This window comes from Protopterus annectens, chromosome 4.part1 (genome assembly GCF_019279795.1).
Source record: "Protopterus annectens isolate FY-2018-M chromosome 4.part1, PAN1.0, whole genome shotgun sequence".
Taxonomy (NCBI): domain Eukaryota; kingdom Metazoa; phylum Chordata; order Ceratodontiformes; family Protopteridae; genus Protopterus; species Protopterus annectens.
In genome coordinates, this window is record NC_056734.1 from 568898023 (window position 1) to 568916353 (window position 18331).

The following is an 18331-nucleotide window of genomic DNA, read 5'->3' on the forward strand; positions in this document are numbered from 1 at the left end:
AAGAATGAATGCAATGGACAAAGTGTTATTTGGAACAATATGGAATATTTGGGAGGCTAGATTAAAAGAAGCCTTGTTTAATAAAAAAATGTAGCCTCCCTGAAATATTAAGTTGAATAAGGTTTTGGTTATGACAACAAGAGTTTGGTTGTGGTGTTGGTGGTGGGGAGTAATGATTGAAATAATCATTGAATAATTATTGGTAGTTAAAGTTTATTTTAGTTTTTATTGAGGTTGGGTTTCTTGATTCATTTTGTAAATGTGGCTATTGTAAATATTGTAAATACTGTTAGTGTAAAATAAAGGCCTGCATGATTATATGATTTGCGTCATTTAGAGCTCCTTTATGACCTGTTTGCCAGTACCTCTGCCCCTTTCTGAAGTAATAGCCATCAGCTGTGCCATTGCACATTGCTGCTGTAGGTGCGCTTGAGATGCCATAATAGAGCTAGGTAGTCTAAGGGTAATGTTATGAGTAACAAAATTGAATAATACAAAAAAAATATATACTCATGCAAGTATGAATTAACTATGTAAAATACTGCAAAGATTCAAGGAAGCATAACATCCCTCTATATATCATTGTTCTAACCTATTACTAAAACCAGTGGTGCATTTTGCCACCTTTGAAAAAGCCACCTAAAGCAAAGAGAAAAGGTACACAGTTGTAGGGCTGTAAACTCAAACTATTCAGAAAGTGTTCAGGAATTGTCAATGTATTCTATTTCTTATAGATGACTTAGAAGTGACGTCTACCTGAAAATTATTAAATATCTGATCCACTTCATTTTAAAAATCTGTGCCTGGAACACCCTGCTGGGGAAACTAACACAAGATCAGGGATCCTAATATTAAAATCTTCTTCTTCTGGCTTTTCCTGGTTAGGGGTCACCACAGCGGATCATCTGTCTGCTCATGATTGGCAGTGGAGTTTTAAGGTGTCGAGTTGCCAGCCCGGTGCCCAACCTTCCACAGAAGGCACACATATGCACACACTCACACCTAGGGCCAATTCAGAGTGTCCAATCCACCTACTGCATGTCTTTGGGATGTGGGAGGAAACCGGAGCACCTGGAGGAAACCCTCGTGACCACAGGGAGGACATGCAGACTCTGCACAGAAGGCACCCCAGCTGAGAATTGAACCTGAGAACCTCTTGCTGTGAGGCGGCAATGCTAACCGCTGCACCACCATGGCCACCCCGATCCTAATACTAAAAATAAATATCAGTAATGGAAAGAAATGTGACATATGCATTGTACAATGCCTTCCAACCTTATGGAACAAGCCTCCCCCTTAAAATCAAAAGAAATCAGTCATTAACTTCCTTCAAAAATATTAACAAAGGGTTACAACATTCAAGCTTCTTGAAGGCCGTTAGGTCATTAGCTTTGTTACTTTTCTCTCTCTCTAATATAGATCACGAACAGGCGGGGTAGTTTGCTTATATGCTTTATTACACAGAAACACACCAGAATGGATAGCAGCTTTACAAAATATAAACAAACTGGTTAACTCACAGACTACACAGACATACATGCTTACATATCAACAGCTTACTATAAAATGGCAGTCAGGCTCGCATGAGTTCAGTATTTATACACTTGTGCAAGCCCCTAGAAACCTTCTTAAAGATGTACACACACACTGATCTACATCCTCCCCTTAAATAGATTGTCTTCAATGAAATGACATTAGAATGAGACATGCAATAATGTACAGACATTAGAAACAAACATACTGTTCATATCCAAGTTGCTAGGTATCTGTAACATGGTCTGAAATACGACCTGATCTAGTAACATAATATTCAGAATTAGGTTTAGCAACAGAGACAGTCTTTGGTGAATAATTCGTATCAGGAACTTTGGGATTCATCTCAGGAACAGGGATATTTACTGAAACGTTCTCAGGTATTGGAACGCTGGACAACTCACTTTGTGATAAAGAGTCTTTCTCACAGGCTAGGTGCTGAGGTACAGGCTCAGACACCGGAATCAAATGTCTCTGATTCTGCCTAAGCTCTGCTCCATGTGATTCCACAATGTACGATCTCGGTTCTGAGCAAATACTCTTCATGATTCCAATCCAATCATAACCTTTGCACGTTTGCATTCTCACTGTCGCTCCTTCATGTAATCGATTGGTTTGCTAGACTTGTCGTAATAAGACTTCTGGACTAGGCATTTCTTTAACAGATGGGCTTTCACAAATCTGTTATTCTTAGCACTTGAAACCAATAAACTACATGTGATTGGTAATGTAGTTCTGGTTTGCCTCGACAGAAGTCTCTGGGCAGGTGAACCAAGATGTTTATTACGAGGTACATTTCTGAGATTCAAGAGATTCAGGAAAACATCACTATTGTCTCATTTCGACTTCTCAGGTAACTGTTTTGCACTTTGAACTGCACATTCTGCCAAACCATTTGACTGTGGATACTCAGGGCTACTTGTGACATGAGTAAAGTCCCACTCTTCAGCGAATCTTTTGAATTTCTGGCTAGTAAACTGCATGCCATTATCAGAAATAACTTTGTGTGGACTACCATGAACTGCAAAATGATGCTTCATCTTAGTAATGACAGTACTGGATGCTAGGTTAGGAAGTAGGTCAATCTCGAACCATCTGGAGTAAGAGTCTACTAACACCAAGTAATGTTGACCATTCCACTTGAAAATATCAGTGGCTACTGTCAACCAAGGTAGTTCAGGAATCTGGTTTAGCTGAAGTGGTTCCTTCTGTTGATGTGGCTTTTTACTATTGCATACAGAACAAGATGAAAGTACTCTGTCAATGTCTTGTGACACAGAAGGCCAAAACACTAGTCCTCTCACCCTCCTTTTTGTAGAATCAGTTCCTGGGTGGCCACGATACAAGATAGTAATATACTCTTGTTGCAAAGACTTTGGAACAATGGCTTTTAGACCTTTCATAACACCATTGTCAGACAAAATCTCATCTCTGTATGGAAAATAAGGTTGCACTTCTTGATGTAAACTAGATTGCTTTGATGGCTATCCTTGACTGATAAAGTGGTTGAGCTTCTGTAAAACAGCATCTGAGGCTGTATGACCTCTAAGCTCATCTAAATGTGTGGAAGAAAAATTTCTCACTTTCATGAGTTCAAAATCAAGTTTCTCATTCTCATACTCTTTAGTGGTATTTCTGGGTGATCTGGATAACGTATCAGCAAGATAAAGAAGTTTGCCTTTTGTGTAGACAAGATTGAAATTGTACTTCTGCAATCGCAACATCATATGTTGCAATCCGGCTGGAGCTGAATGCATAGGCTTTCTTAAAATAGTGACTAGAGGTTGATGGTCTGTTTCAATCTGGATAGGTCTACCATAAACATAATCATGGAACTTCGAACATGCAAACACAATTGCCAAAACTTCTTTCTTTATCTGCGCATACTGCAGCTCAGCCGGGGTTAGAAATCTGGATGCAAAGGCAGCAGGTTGACCATCTTGAAGAATGACTACACCAAGAACAAATTTTGAAGCATCACAGGAAAGAATAACTGGTTTGTGAACGTCATAGTATCTGAGAGTTGGTGGACTGGCAATTCTCTGTTTCAGGACATCAAATGCTCTCTGGTGCTGTTCCAACCATGACCAGGATACATCCTTGCATGTTAGCTCCCTAAGCAGTGCTGCTAGATGGCTTAAGTCTGGAATGAACTTGCCTAGGTAGTTAGCCATGCCAAGAAAGCAATGAAGGACTTAAATATTATCTGCAGCTGGCATCTCAAGAATTGCTGTTTGCTTGGAAGGGTCTAGTCATAAGCCTGAACTGGTAAACAAATGACCAACATAAGTGACTTCTCATAACGTGAACTTTCACTTCTTAGGATTCAGCTTAAGATTTACTTGATGAGCTCTTTCCAGAAATTTCTCGAGGTTTCTGTCATGCTCACTTTCACCATAACCTCCTACTAGAATATCATCTACTATAATAGCACAGGGATACCCACAAAAAATTTGCTCCATTGCATGTTGAAAGATTTCACTGGCAGAATTTATCCCAAATGGCATTCTTAAAAATCTGTACCTGCCAAATGGAGTACCGAACATAGTAAGCAATGAGGATTTCTTGCCAAGCAAAATTTGTCAAAATGAACTCTTTGTATCTAAGACAGAAAAAATAGTGGCATTTGGCATCAGTGCTGCAATTACTTTGACTGTACACATTGGATGATGAGGTCTTTTTAGTGCTTTGTTCAAATCTTGTGGATCAATGCATATTCTGATATTACCTGAGCTTTTCTTATGAGCTACCACCATGGAAGATATCCAGTTGGAGCAGATGAACCAACTGGACAAATTACACCTTGTTGCACCATTTTATCTAACTCAGCTTTGACTCTGCTCTGCATAGCTACTGGAACTTTCTGGGCTGACCTGACAACTGGAATGACATTTGGGTCTAACTTCATGGAGTACACAACTGGAAGCTTGCCTAGTTTGCCTTCTAAAAGATCAGCATAGGTAGAGAAAACATACTGGGTGAAATTAGAGCAATGGTCTTTTAAACTAAAATGATGGACTTCCTTATTAAATGAAAGCAGTCCCATTTTCAAACTGTCTCTGAGCCCTAATAATGACTGTACGTACCTTTTGACCACATAAAATAAGTCGTAGCTTCTTCCAGCAGAATAACATGAAAGCATCACTGAGCCTTCTGTTTGAATCTCTTTACCACCATAAGCAACAAGCTTCACACACTTTGTCAAATCAAGATTTTCACCAGAACATACGTTAGCAATTGTTTCTGCAGACATAACATTGCACTTTGAACCTGTTTCAGCTTTGAGCTCTACAGGTTTTCCATTTATCCAAACAGTACACAATACTTCATTCTTTGCCCTTAAATCTACTACATTAGCTGTTTCATTAAGCACTGACACACCATCAACATAAAAAGTAGTACTGCAGCTTTCTAAATGATCAACTTGTTTCTTTGAATGTTCCCTTGTAATAAAAGAATGCCTGCCCTTTGATTTACAAAACCTTTTGAAATTATTCCACTTACTGCATTTGTGACATTGCTGACCAAAAGCTAAACATTCTTCACTTTTAGGCTCATGACTTCCTCCACAATTACAACAGTTGGCTATGAAACTGGGTATAGGCGCATACTTTGTGTTTGCTGACTCACTCTTAGGCTTCACTGAGGCTGTACAGTTTCTAGAGCATGCCTCGGAACTTGTTAGGGGTTTCCTTGTGAGTGTTGCAAGGTTTACAGTTGTAGCCATGTACTTGGGCCTGTTTCTGTTAACCATGTGCTGCATACTATCAACATGAGCTTTAGAAGTTACTGGAAGCATGTATCTCTCATTTGTAAGCATATTTGTGTGCTTTTCTGTAAGCTTATATATCTGACAAATCTCAGTGGCCTTATTCAAAGTTAAATCATTGCCATGAAGAAAAAACTTTCTCACAGCATCATCTTTGATACCACACACAAGTCTGTTTTTATCAACTCATCCCTTAAATCACTAAATTTGCACGTTTTAGCATTGTTTCTCAAATCAGTTAAATATGCTGCAAAAGTTTCATCGGACATTTGATCCTTTGTATAAAATTTTTTATTTATTTATTTTATTTTACATTTGTCTTTGCATTGCAACATTCATTTGGGATTTACACATTTCTCTAAATTTGCATTTTAAGCACTCGGGGTCCTCCCTTGACTTACCTGGTACAACTATATGACATTTTTTCACCTCTCCTGCAAAGGCAGATGGTACATACACAAACAAATGCTCCCTTTCTATGGCTTCTGAAACAGCTAAATTAAGCAGAACAAATGCTTTTGTGAGGTCATCTTTATCAGAAAATGTATCCTGTATGAAAATATCGTACTCTTGCTGAAACACTTTCCAGTTCTCTGCAATATTATTGTCAAACACAAGTGGAGTTGGTTTTCAAAATCTGAATGCCATGCCAACAAATTGTGCCCAAACTCACCAAAATTATGGTGGCCCTTATAATTATATATGGACAAGCACACAGCCAGCACTTGTAATAATATTCAAATGCACAAGAAACTCTTCGAAATACTGTACTTTGCAAAATATGCTCTGTAATGTCTGTATTCTGTGAAATAACTGTACTGTACTGTAATACTGCACAAACATGCAAACACTTCATACACTTCAGACAACTGGAATAACTTTGATTAATATGAAAAAGTAGAGCTTCATGAAAATATGCGGTTGTTTCCCTTATTTTATTAATTTTATGCAATTTGACTTTATTTCAAATATTTTCCATAGTTATTTTGAATATTTCTATTAATATATCATAATATCAAATGTACCTGTTACTTAGAAATTCATTTAGAGCATTCTGAATGCCTAGTTTCATACTTAGTGAATAAGAAATAGCTTGAGGAAGTATTAATACCAGAAACCCATTTCTGACCTGTTTTGCGAGTTATACATGCAGTAGAGATGATTCACTCCTCTACATTCCTCCAGTGTTAACTGAGTGCCGCTTGGTCTCGAACTGAAGAATTTGGCTTCCCTTCTGGCCCCAATGTCCTTTTTAGACATACCTCTTCTGACACCATGTCCTTTTAGACATACCTCTTCTGACACCATGTCATTTTAGACATGCCACTTCTGACACCATGTCGTTCATCTCTCTCAGATATAGATGACAAACAGACGGGGTAGTTTGTTTATATGCTTTATTACATAGAAACATATCAGGACAGATAGCAGCTTTACAAAGTATAAACAAACCGATTGACAGACTACAAAGACATGCATGCTTACATCTCAACAGCTTACTACAAAATGTCAGTCAGTCTCGCACGTGTTCAGTATTTATACACTTGTGCAAGTCCCTAGAAAGCTTCTTAAAGTTGTACATACACACTGATCTACAAGCTTGATAGTCAAACTTAAGAACCTAGTAAACTATAGATAGGAAAATACAAGATGAATTAGGTCTAAATGTTAGTATTTGCTGAAACTCCATCCGAATATATCTCCAGCTCTTCAGATAACATACAATGAATCTTTTAAGTTTGTTTGGATAAGCAGCTTTACGAGTTAAATTAATTTCCTAATTTTAGCCATTTATACATTAAAATACAATTTAAGGTACAGAAAATGCAGAGAACACAAAGGGATATGCAGACAGAGAGAATGACATACTCTTCAGCATGTATCTCCACAAACACATAATTTCTGTATGGAAGTCACATGACCCTATCTTGATATTGTTGATGAAATATAAAAAGTATACAAGGCAGTACATTGATTTTTAGGCATTTTACCGTTCTGTGGAGAATCATATTTCTATATGGTGACTGTTTTTTTATATCCTATTGCAAAGCCATATGAAGAAATGTAACCTTATATTCAATACTGGCAAATGTTTATTTCCTACTCACTGCAGGACTACAGACTTTTTCCCCACTTTTAAAACCAAAACATAACGCAAGTTGAATTTATCCAAGTATTGTCCTCATGTTTAAGTTTAACTTTCTCATTGTTTTTAAACCATCTCTTTCCTTCTTTTACAAGAGGATGCAGACTGAAATTCTTGATGTGTCAGGCTAAAATAATGAACATTGTAGCTACATTTTAAAAGAAATGCACTTGTTTTTTTTTTATATTTCACAGTATTTTGGCCTTTACTTTTATTTTCACTAATGCTGTTTTCTTAATATATTCCTATTGTTGCTGTCCTTTGAAATGGCAGCAGCAGACAAAAATTTCAGTCGGGTTGGTTTGGATCTCATACATGTGTGTTGCTATTCTTAGCAGCTGATAATTAACGCCATGGGAAGCTGCGCATCATGGCACCCTGTTCTTATACAGCACAGAAAACCAAACAACATATGGCAGCAGCTGTCCTTATAGCAGGTAGCTCATTGCCACAACACATTGGCAGGTTACGGATACAATTAAGATCAGAAGACAGCAACCCCATAAGACAATTTAATACCTAATAATAAGTATCACAAAATGAATTTATCTTTCTTAGTCAATTACTTTTCACTAATATGTGTATGCATAAAATATTTACTTTGAAGCTGGGTGTGCCATACTCTTGATTAATGTACCGAGTCTCATCTGCCTGCCTTGTTGGAAGTACTGCATTCCAAAATTATACATTTGTCCATGGGCATATATTCTGTTTAGCAAACAATTAAAACTGTTTTAAATGAGTATGGTAATGAGTGGAATATTATGCTGAAGCACTCAGCAGTGTAATTGTTTCACAGAAGAAAAGACTGCATCCAAAGCTGAGGTAGAAACAATTTAGTAGTGTTTATTATGAAATACTGAATTGGGATGCTTACTACCTTGCAGTATTCATGCTATATCAGTAAAAGCACCTCAAAATCAAAATCAAAAATATTGTAGTATATGCCTTTATGTGCAGCATTATGTTGAATATATGACTTTATGTAGTGAATATTAAGAAGAGCAAGCTTTTTCACAGAAAATATTTTATTTTTAAAAGAGCTTTCAACTTTCAGCAATCTGTACAATATCCTCTATTGCCTTTGGTAAAATGGATACTACAAGTATGCTGTACCAACGTTCTACTAATTCAAAGCAAGACAGAAACAAATGTTCAGTTTGCATAATGTCTGTTTTAAGGATTCATTATACATTATAACAAATGGCCCCTTTCACAGCTTGTGGGAGCTGCAAATTGAAGACACAGACACAGAAACCACTGAATTCATTTTTTTTGTAAAGAGGCAACCATCACGGTTGGACATGGAACCACAACAGATGCCATCAGACATCGGCATCAGTTTCAAAAAGGTTTCCAGTTCAGCTTCACATTATGTTTTGGTGCTGAAGCCTTAAAAGTAGTGAGCTGGTACAGAAGAAATGGGCTGAGTTAGTGTTTGACTACAAGATCACAGGTATCAGAAGGCAGCAGTGGTGAATGATTCTAAGTGATATGTGACTAAACTGGCCAATGTGGTCCTTCATTGTTGGTGTTAGGGCCTCTTTTCCTTAAAATAGGTATGTGAGTAATCTAACATGAAGTCAACCCTCTAAAGTTTAGTGCTTTGATTCATAGACTTACTATGATAATGACCCAAGGGGCTTTTCTAAGCCTAGCCAAGTTTTCCCGAAAGAATAACGATGCCCTGCATCCAAATGGGACATTGAGGGCCAGGCATTTATAGGCTATCTCTGTCCATAAGGGACATGGATGTTAGGCCTGGTATAAATTTCCTATTCCCCATCCACTTTGTCTAGGTTATGCTTAAACTGGGCAATAGATGAACTAAGCTTCACATGGATGGGAAGCCTGGTCCATAGGAGGGTCAGTCTCTGGAACACATATCTGTCTCTCCAGCATGTTCTGTTTATGTCACAGACAAAATTCAGGTCCCTAGATCTTGTATTTTTGGTACTCTTTGACTTACAAATATGCAGGAGTTTCATAAGTGTGAGGTCTGCGGATGCCTTGTAAGCCAGACATAAGTCACCCTTCAGCAAGCTACAGGAGACTGAGAGGGAAAGGGCTTTAAGACACTCTGCATAAGGCAGGTTTGTTACGCCTTGTATTATTTTTGTAAGGAACCTTTGAGGTTGCTCTAGTTGTTGCATATGCCTTGTCAGGTACATACTAAAGAGAGCATTGTACTCTATGATTGGCCTGATAAGGCGGACTACAGTGGGATAATGGCCTCTTTCGACCTAGATGCCATTGAAAATGTATTACTTGAAGTGGTGTCAGAAACAGTTTCTAGCCTGACAGAAAAATAAATATTTTTTAAGTTAAAAATCCATTGTAACTTCATAGTGTGATATGATTCACTAAGATATGTGGGGATGTTTTATGTTACAGTGAACTGATGGTAGTTTTATGCTACTTCTGTCATTTTTTAACTGGTCAGGGGATAGGCTGAACAACACAACACAACACTCAGCAATCGATTAACACCATTGATTTATTATGAAAGTCACATTAACAGTAGGAACAGCAATAATAAATCTACATTATTTTCAGTGTAGTAAAATTCATGCTAGTAATCCCCCTTGGCACATAACCACAGTATCATTATGCATACAAGTGGTTCCTGAAAAAGGATGTGTAGCTTACACCAACACTACTTCAGACACATTTCCAGATGCTGTATCATTGCTCAGGGCTAATGCTAATTCTATTACAAGAGAACTGGTACAGATATCCTCTAGAGTGGGTGTCTCTAAAGAGATACCTACTGATCAAGGTAAGTCAGTTTAAGCACAATTTAGACAAAGTGGATGAGGAATAGGAAGTTTATACCAGGCCTAACACCCATGTCCCTTATGGACAGAGATAGCCTTTAAATGCCGGGCCCTCAATGTCCTATTTGGATGCAGGACATTGTTATTCTTTTGTTTTCAGCTGTGCCAATGCTTTAAGCAGTTAAAAACATCAGTGCACCATCCACAGACTGCTGGTTTAGCAGAGATGTTCAATAAAGCACTAAAATTCATGTTAAGAAAAGTAACTGATGCAGACAGCAAGAAATGGAACCAGTTGTTACCCTGTTTTTCTGTTCACAATAACAGAAGTGCTACAAGTTTCAGATGGTGTCACCCCATCTGAAATCTTTACAGTATGCACTCCAGAGGTCTGTTTGGTGTTGCTAAAGAGTCATGGGACGAAAAGACTATTAAAAAAAAAGTGACAGAACATTATGTTAGTTTACAGGCTAGATTAAATCTGATTATGCCTATATTAAATGAGCACAAGCACACAGCCCAAGAGATGCAATAATGAGCCTATTATAAGAACACTTGACTTAGAGAATCCAACACAGAAGATCAGGGGTTAGTATCCTCCACAGAGAACACACTGAATCGTAGCTGCAGGTTTTTATGATGGGTGCTGTCTAAGTTGAATGTTGGTGAGGTTGTTTATGGTACTTGCTTCTTAGGTTGCATTTAGCAGGCCTTTGTGGTTTAGCTAGATTACTTTTAAGATCCTCTGCATACGCAGATCTATGTTTTTGGTCTGTATTATGTGAGATAGGTATAGTGTGGTATGTTGCTGAAACCTGTTTGCTATTTGCAATGACCTTATGTGAGAGCTTTGCCTCTGACAGCATTGTACTACACATCTCACACACTGTCAGTTTGTTTTAGTAGAAGGTGTTTGTCAGTAAACATACGACAACTGCTGTGTTGTCTCATAATGCCCATTTCAAACAAGCTGGCTACTGAGAGAGTTGGGAAGTGCAAATCCATGGATCCAGATGTTGGCCAATTGAGCTTCAGTGAAAGAGGCACCAGTGGGGATTGAAATTGATTTGTTTGAGTGCTATCTCTTTAAAATGAATATTCTAAGTCTACCCACGAGGAGCAGCCCTGTCCTTCTGAATATCTCTGTGGAAGTACTATGTCTAATAATCAGTGGTAATTTGTTTAACATCCTTACAATAGATTGTGATGCAAATCTAGTTCACACAACTGTTCTGCATCTCTTCACTTCAGAAGTAAAATTGTTTTACCTAAGTGACTTGTTAGTGTTAATCACAGTAAGACGCTGTCCAGTTCGATTCTCAGCTAGAGCGTCTTCTGCGTGGAGACATGCGTGAATGGGCGTACCTTCATTGAAGGTTGTGCATCAGGGCTGGTAACTCAGCATGTAAAAATCAACTACCAATCATTAGCGGACCGGAGTCCCGCTGTGGCGACCCCTAACCGGGAAAAGCTGAAAGACACAACAACAACTTGTTAGTGTTAAGCTTCTGTTTACCTAGCAATACTCACATTTCTTCATCAGAAAAGGGCTCTAAAAGCTAAACAACACCTACCCCTTATGAAACAGGAGTTGATGGAATAAAAGTCCAAAGTTTGTAGTTTTTCTGAATAAGGCATTTTTACAACAAACAGAAATTCTTCTAGTAAATTTTCTTTGTCCAACTTCAATAGACATTAAATCACCTTTTGTGTAACAGTAAAATATGGAATTATATGCAATGATTGGTTTAACATAAACAGTACATCCTTTTGTTAGAAGATCACGGGTGTTGGACACAATATATTTAAAGATGAGACCAATAATCTTCAAGGCATTAGCTCTAACTGAAACAACATTCACTTTAAAGCTCATAATTCTCCCTATTACAATTCCCATATTCTTACAGACATCTGCTTTACAAGCAACATTATTACATTTGGCAATTGTGCAATGCAATTTACCTACTCTATAGAGCATTACACCACATAAGATGTATAATTTGGATTTTAGAGCATTTAATGAACTGAAAAGAAATTTATGCTCTATATCAGTGTTAGTGAATTTATTTTGTATACTGATGCATCAGAAGTAGATTTGAGAGTTGTTTTTATCCCAGGATATACATGGTAAGGAATATACTGTGAGATGCATTATTCCAAAATGAATAATGCTATGAAAAAATACTCAGATATCAAAACAGAATGGTTAGCTGTAAATGTTGCATTCTATTCACTAAAGTACTACCTGCTGGGCAGACATTTTAACCTAGTGATAGATCGCTTTAACCTAGTGACAGACTGCATAACACTATTACAGTGGCTAAAAAAAAAACAGGATAACAATATGAACTTCTGCCACTGGGCATTATCACTTCAATCCTTCCAATATACTGTCATCCATACTGGACTGGCTAACAGGAATGCTGATTGGTTGTCTTACACCCAATCTGTATGAGTCCAAAACTGATGATTTTATGCCTGAAGGGTGTATTTGTGATGTCTTATTTGTGGAAAATAATGAATATGCCTTTTAATGTGTTTTGTGTCTTTAAATTCTTAAAAACATTATTCGGGTAATTAATTGTCTTAGAATAATGATGCAGTAATTTCCTATTAGTAGTGTAGAAAAGGCTGTAACCAGAAACAACATATCAGGAAGTAATTCCTTACTTGAAGAATCATTGTGGGATAGGGCAGGGTCTGCCCAAATATTAGTGGTTCCAGGATTGGATGTCCTATTTGGGGCCTATTGTGGATATGGTCTGAGAGAAGATCATTTTGAAGAGTTTTTGTGAAGTTGGAACAATCAACAGGATGGTTGCTGGAAGTGCATGGAGAGACTGGGTCTGTGTAAGGGGAATCTTGCATATACGCTACTGTAAAAAGAATAAATACCTGTTAAATTAATCGTGGATAGATAGGTAGACATATGTGTGCATATGCAATACAAGTGTACATAGGACTATGGCCTCTAACTGAGCACAGCATTTATCAGAACACAATGCAGCAACATAAAATGGTTAACAACTCAATCTGCCAAAAGTAAAAAAAAAAATGCATGCACACACACACACACACACACATATAATATATATATATATATATATATATATATATATATATATATATATTTTTTTTTTTTTTTTGCAGAAGGGAAAACACCAATCTGAGATAAAGCAACAGTGGAGAGAAGGGAAAACTACTGAAACAGTATAACAAAAACAGAAGAAAACAAAATAAAAACATTGTCTTTGCATCCTCACATCCCTGCAAGTATACAACCTCGAAGACTGCACAATAGTGGAGGGTAAGGCAATACTTTCTTATCTCCACTGAATTGCAATCTCACACTAATATATACAAATTTTGACCAAACAGTGATGTAACATAATATCTGATCACTTTTGTAATAAAACAAAAACTTGATCAGCTGGAGAGAACAGCATAACAAGGTTCTGAGCATGTGGCTTCTGTGCTCGGTTTGGAAGAAGTGCAAGCGCAATGTACTTAGCTCCTCAGTGAGCTATTAGTTAAGCAGACTAGTCTGTCAGTGCTGGTGAGAGGAGTGGTCTCTGTTACTTCTGATGTATTGTTGTTTGTCTTATTTTTTTTGAAAGGTGCCAAGATGTTAACTAGGTTGTTTTTATTCAGGGATAGGAGTGCCATTTATTACTTTCAATATATTTTTGTCCACCCTAGGTCCATGCTGTTTTGATTTGGGACAAGTGTGTTTTGTCTCTCTCTCTCTCTCTTTCGATAAGATGGCTGTGGACAGGTCTGTCTTTACATTTTAGGACCAGACCCAAAGCCACAGTCCCTAGCAATGAAGGAAAGAGAAGTAGAACACAAAACTACTATATTAGAGAGTCTGGTGTTGGTGGTGGACAAGGACAACAGCACGCCATAAACACCTACCATTCCACCAATTCCCAACACAGAACTGGGAACTTGTACAACTATTGCAGTGTAATAAACTACAAACACATGAGTTCAAGTTTTGGTAGTTATATGTTTACCTCAATAATGCACCACAACGTAGGCAATGCAGCAGAAGACATAGCCCTCAGCACCATATATACACGTTATTCACTACATATACACCATCATCCAATTTTTCTTCCCCTAACAATGGCCACCAGAGCTGCATGTCTAAGCCCTTAAGGCAACAAGACCATACTGCCCCACATGACAGTGTTCTAGTCATATCTGACTCTGTTGTCAGACATACAGACATCCTACTCATCAAGCTTAGGATCACAATGTACATCTCTGGTTACCTGATCATGTTGGCAGACAGTATTAATAACATTACGATACACCAGCATTTGCAGTAAAACAGCAACTTTAATATTGCACAAAATAGTACCACAGCAAGAATGATGTGAACATCTTCAACCATCATGAAACACAATAGAAACAGTCAGACTGCACTCAGTGCATTATGGGATACATTACTTCTTAATATGGCAATACTATGCATAACTTCTTAATGCAGCAATGCTATTATACATATTCACAGTACATACATGCACTTTTCAGTTATACATTCCTTATCATCACATCCTCCCAAGGAGAGAGAGAGAGAGAGAGAGACAGAGACCTGTCTATGACATTACACAATGCATTGATGTGTGCAAGCAATGCACATATTCAATATGTTTGATTGCTCTTGACTATTCAGGCACTGCAAACTTCTGCATATGCTATGCAATAATTATTCACAAAATACCTATAAATGAGGTAGATGTTACTAACTACAGAAATGCATTCTGTATGAGGAAAAAATTGAAAGCAGTCCCTTATCCTGCCATATTATTTTTTTACTGTCTCAGTACTTTGACTTCTTTCCTGCTACAAGTCATACAAACAAAATTGGGACTTGTGGAAGGAAAACAGTTAGATAGCAAAATATAATGAAAATTGTTTTGTCTCAAATCACTGTATGGAACAGTCTGGACAGGATCAGGTACAGACTGTCACACTAGGGTTCACAGTACTCAGACTATTATCACATGCTGGAGATTCAGAACTTCCACTCTTGTCTCAGATACTGGGTTATGGCAATGCTGTTGAGGAAATAGGAACACTCTAACTAGTTGAGGAAGTGGTTATTCTTGGCTCAGACACCTGGAATAGACTCTCAGGAACTTGGCATTCAGCCTGAGACTCATTTGGAACTGTTGAATATATCCCCAACGCCATCTAACCATGGCGTCATCCATGATTTGCACTATGTATGACCTCAGTTTGTCATTTTTTTCCCCACTTAAACATCAGTTTGGTTCCACTTTATTTCCTAGTCTAACATTAGTTGCACTGGTTGGCCTGGTTGATGGATAGTTAGTGGTTTGGTGGTATATCAGCTATCGTAGAATGTTTTTTAAGAAGCCTTAACTTTTTGGTCATTTTGTATTATTGACTTGTACAGAATATTTTTTGGCTCATGTCTGGATTCCACCATTGGCATATACATCCTTATTTATCTTCTAAGCATTATCTGGGATGGGTTTACTTTTGTGGCACTGAGAGGAGTAGTTAGATATGACATGAGAGCTCTATGCGAATTATGTTGTGTCAACAGATGGTTAGCTTTTTGGACTGCTTTGTTTGTGACTTCATTTGATTCAGGATAATGAGAACTTGATGTAGAATGAGTAAATCTCCAGTCATCAGGAAACTGTTTGAATTCCATCAACATAAATGGAGTATTAGTGTCTGTAAACAGTTCAATGGATCTTCCATATTTTGTAAACATAGTCTTGAATCCTGCTATTATTTGTTTGCTAGCCACAGTCAGTGCACATAATATTTTGATGTCACATTTCATCATGATTATCTTCAGAATGGGTGGAGTCTGTGGGTGCAGCTGTCTATCTGGGGCATCTGCCCATATATGGAAAGTTAATTTTCCTTTTTGAAAAAAATGTATACAGTTGTGTGTGTTTGTTGTGATTTAAAAAAAAAAAGTTGTGTGGTTAAAATGAAAATGTACAAAGTTTTTTTTTTTTTACTGCCTTTATTGAAATGAAAAGTCTGGGAAAATATGACATGGGTCTAAAAGAGATGAGAAGCTGCAACTGTGCATAAGTTCAGCCTGCCAAACATTAATGTATGCATGTAAATTGGAAGGTGGAAATGCTTTCAAAACCTGTCATGCATAATTTTTGAAAGTAATAGTATCTTTCCAGAATGACTGCCTTATCATTCATATCATGGAATGTGAATAGCATTGTAGGCATGGCTAAGAAACAACGAATAGTATATTGAGCAGTGTAGAGTATAAACAGCAATGTTACAGGAGACACACGTATATAGAAATAAACATTAATTTGGCAAAGAAAGGACTTCAGGAAAGATATTCAGCACAATATATCAGAGAGAAAGAAAAACAGGAGTAATAATATGAATTGCTAGAGGGGCTCCCGTAGTGACAGAGAAGGAGAAAAAAGATAATAAGGGTAGATTTGTGAAAATAAAGGGTTATTGGCAGAGAAGAATGATTATATTGGCATGTATTTATATACCACCTAAAATTACAGTTAAGGAGCTGAAGAGAATTATAGGAGAGGTAATTGACAGTTTTGAAATGCATCCAATAACTATTTCAAACCATGCCCCGATAAAGACTAAAATAAAGAGTAATAAAGTAAAAATCAGATATTGGCACTTTCCTAAATACCTGTTAAGAAGCAAAGATTTTAAGGAATGGGTTGTGAAGATGACTGGAGTTGCTAGGGAATGTACAAACCTCTTCAGAAGGGATAGTTGAGAAGTGAGATAAAATGAAGATGAAATTTAAACATATAATAGAAATGAAACAGAATGATATATGAGAAAGAAGTAATATAAACTACTTAGAGGAATTATCAAACATTAAAATACTGCAGATGGAGAATCTTGTGGAACAAGAAGAGGAGCAACTATTGAGTGCTAATGGAAAAAATAAGGTAGTATTTGGATAATATATTTAGAAAGGTCTCTGCAGTAGCATAGTTAGGGTGGTGTAAGAGGGGCAACTGCACCTGGAGCAAAGTGTTGGGTGCGACTAACTGATCACAATATTTTGTTAATGCAATACCGGCTATTGCATTTGTGGTCAAACCTGAGTGCTTTAGCACTCCATGTGTGATCTAACCTGTCGCAACTGCTTGCTATATCATAGTAAGTCATGCTACAGTTTAAAAGTAAAAAAAAAAATTTGTTGTAACAAAAACCTGAGCACTGCAATGCTCCATACAGAAAGAAATGGGACCCAAATGGCTGGGGCAGGAGGGAGGGGTGTGTGTCGTGCATCTGGCCAACTGGCATGACCTTTTTTTTTTTTTTTCAATGGAAAACCTGGAAGGGGGGGTGTAGATCTAACTGTAATAAGCTGAATGCTTATCAGCTTATTACAGTGAGTTTTTTTTTTTTATACTCTTCACTTGAAGAGCCGAGTGATTGGGGTACTGGTTTACAATAGTGGCCCAGGGCTGTGGTTGAACCAACCATGCCTCTGGTCTCTGCTAAGCAATTGCTTTTTGATAAAAACCCAGAGCACGCAAACTATTAGCACAATGACTGGAGGCAACAGAAACTAGAAATGGGTGCTGCCAAGCTAAGGGAGCATATGACTAGAAAAAATAACTACAATCCCTATAGAGGTATTAGAGATATTTTGGAAATTCTATGAAAATCGGTATACAGCAGAGGAATGGGGGAACCAAGAATAGAGATATATGGAAGCATTTATAGCATACTGAAATATGCCAGGGTTAGAGGTAGATGAGGCTCAAGAATTAGTAGCTAAAATGGGGGAGGATGAGATAAAATGGTGGTGCATAATCAATCAACAGGGAAGCCTCCAGTAACAGATGGTATTCCTGTGGAAATTTGGAAGTTAGGAGGCAAAAAAGTGATAATCTGGATAGCTTTGTTTAATAATAATTTAAAAGGAGCATCTTAGAAGACAACTATGGTGGTTGTACCACTCAAAGAGGGCAAAGGCCCTTTAACTTCATATAGATCAGTTTCAATTTTGAGGCATGGTTATAAAGTATTTATATATATACTAGTTAAGAAAATGGCTAAGGTGTTGGCAAAACTTACTGATATGGATCAATGTGA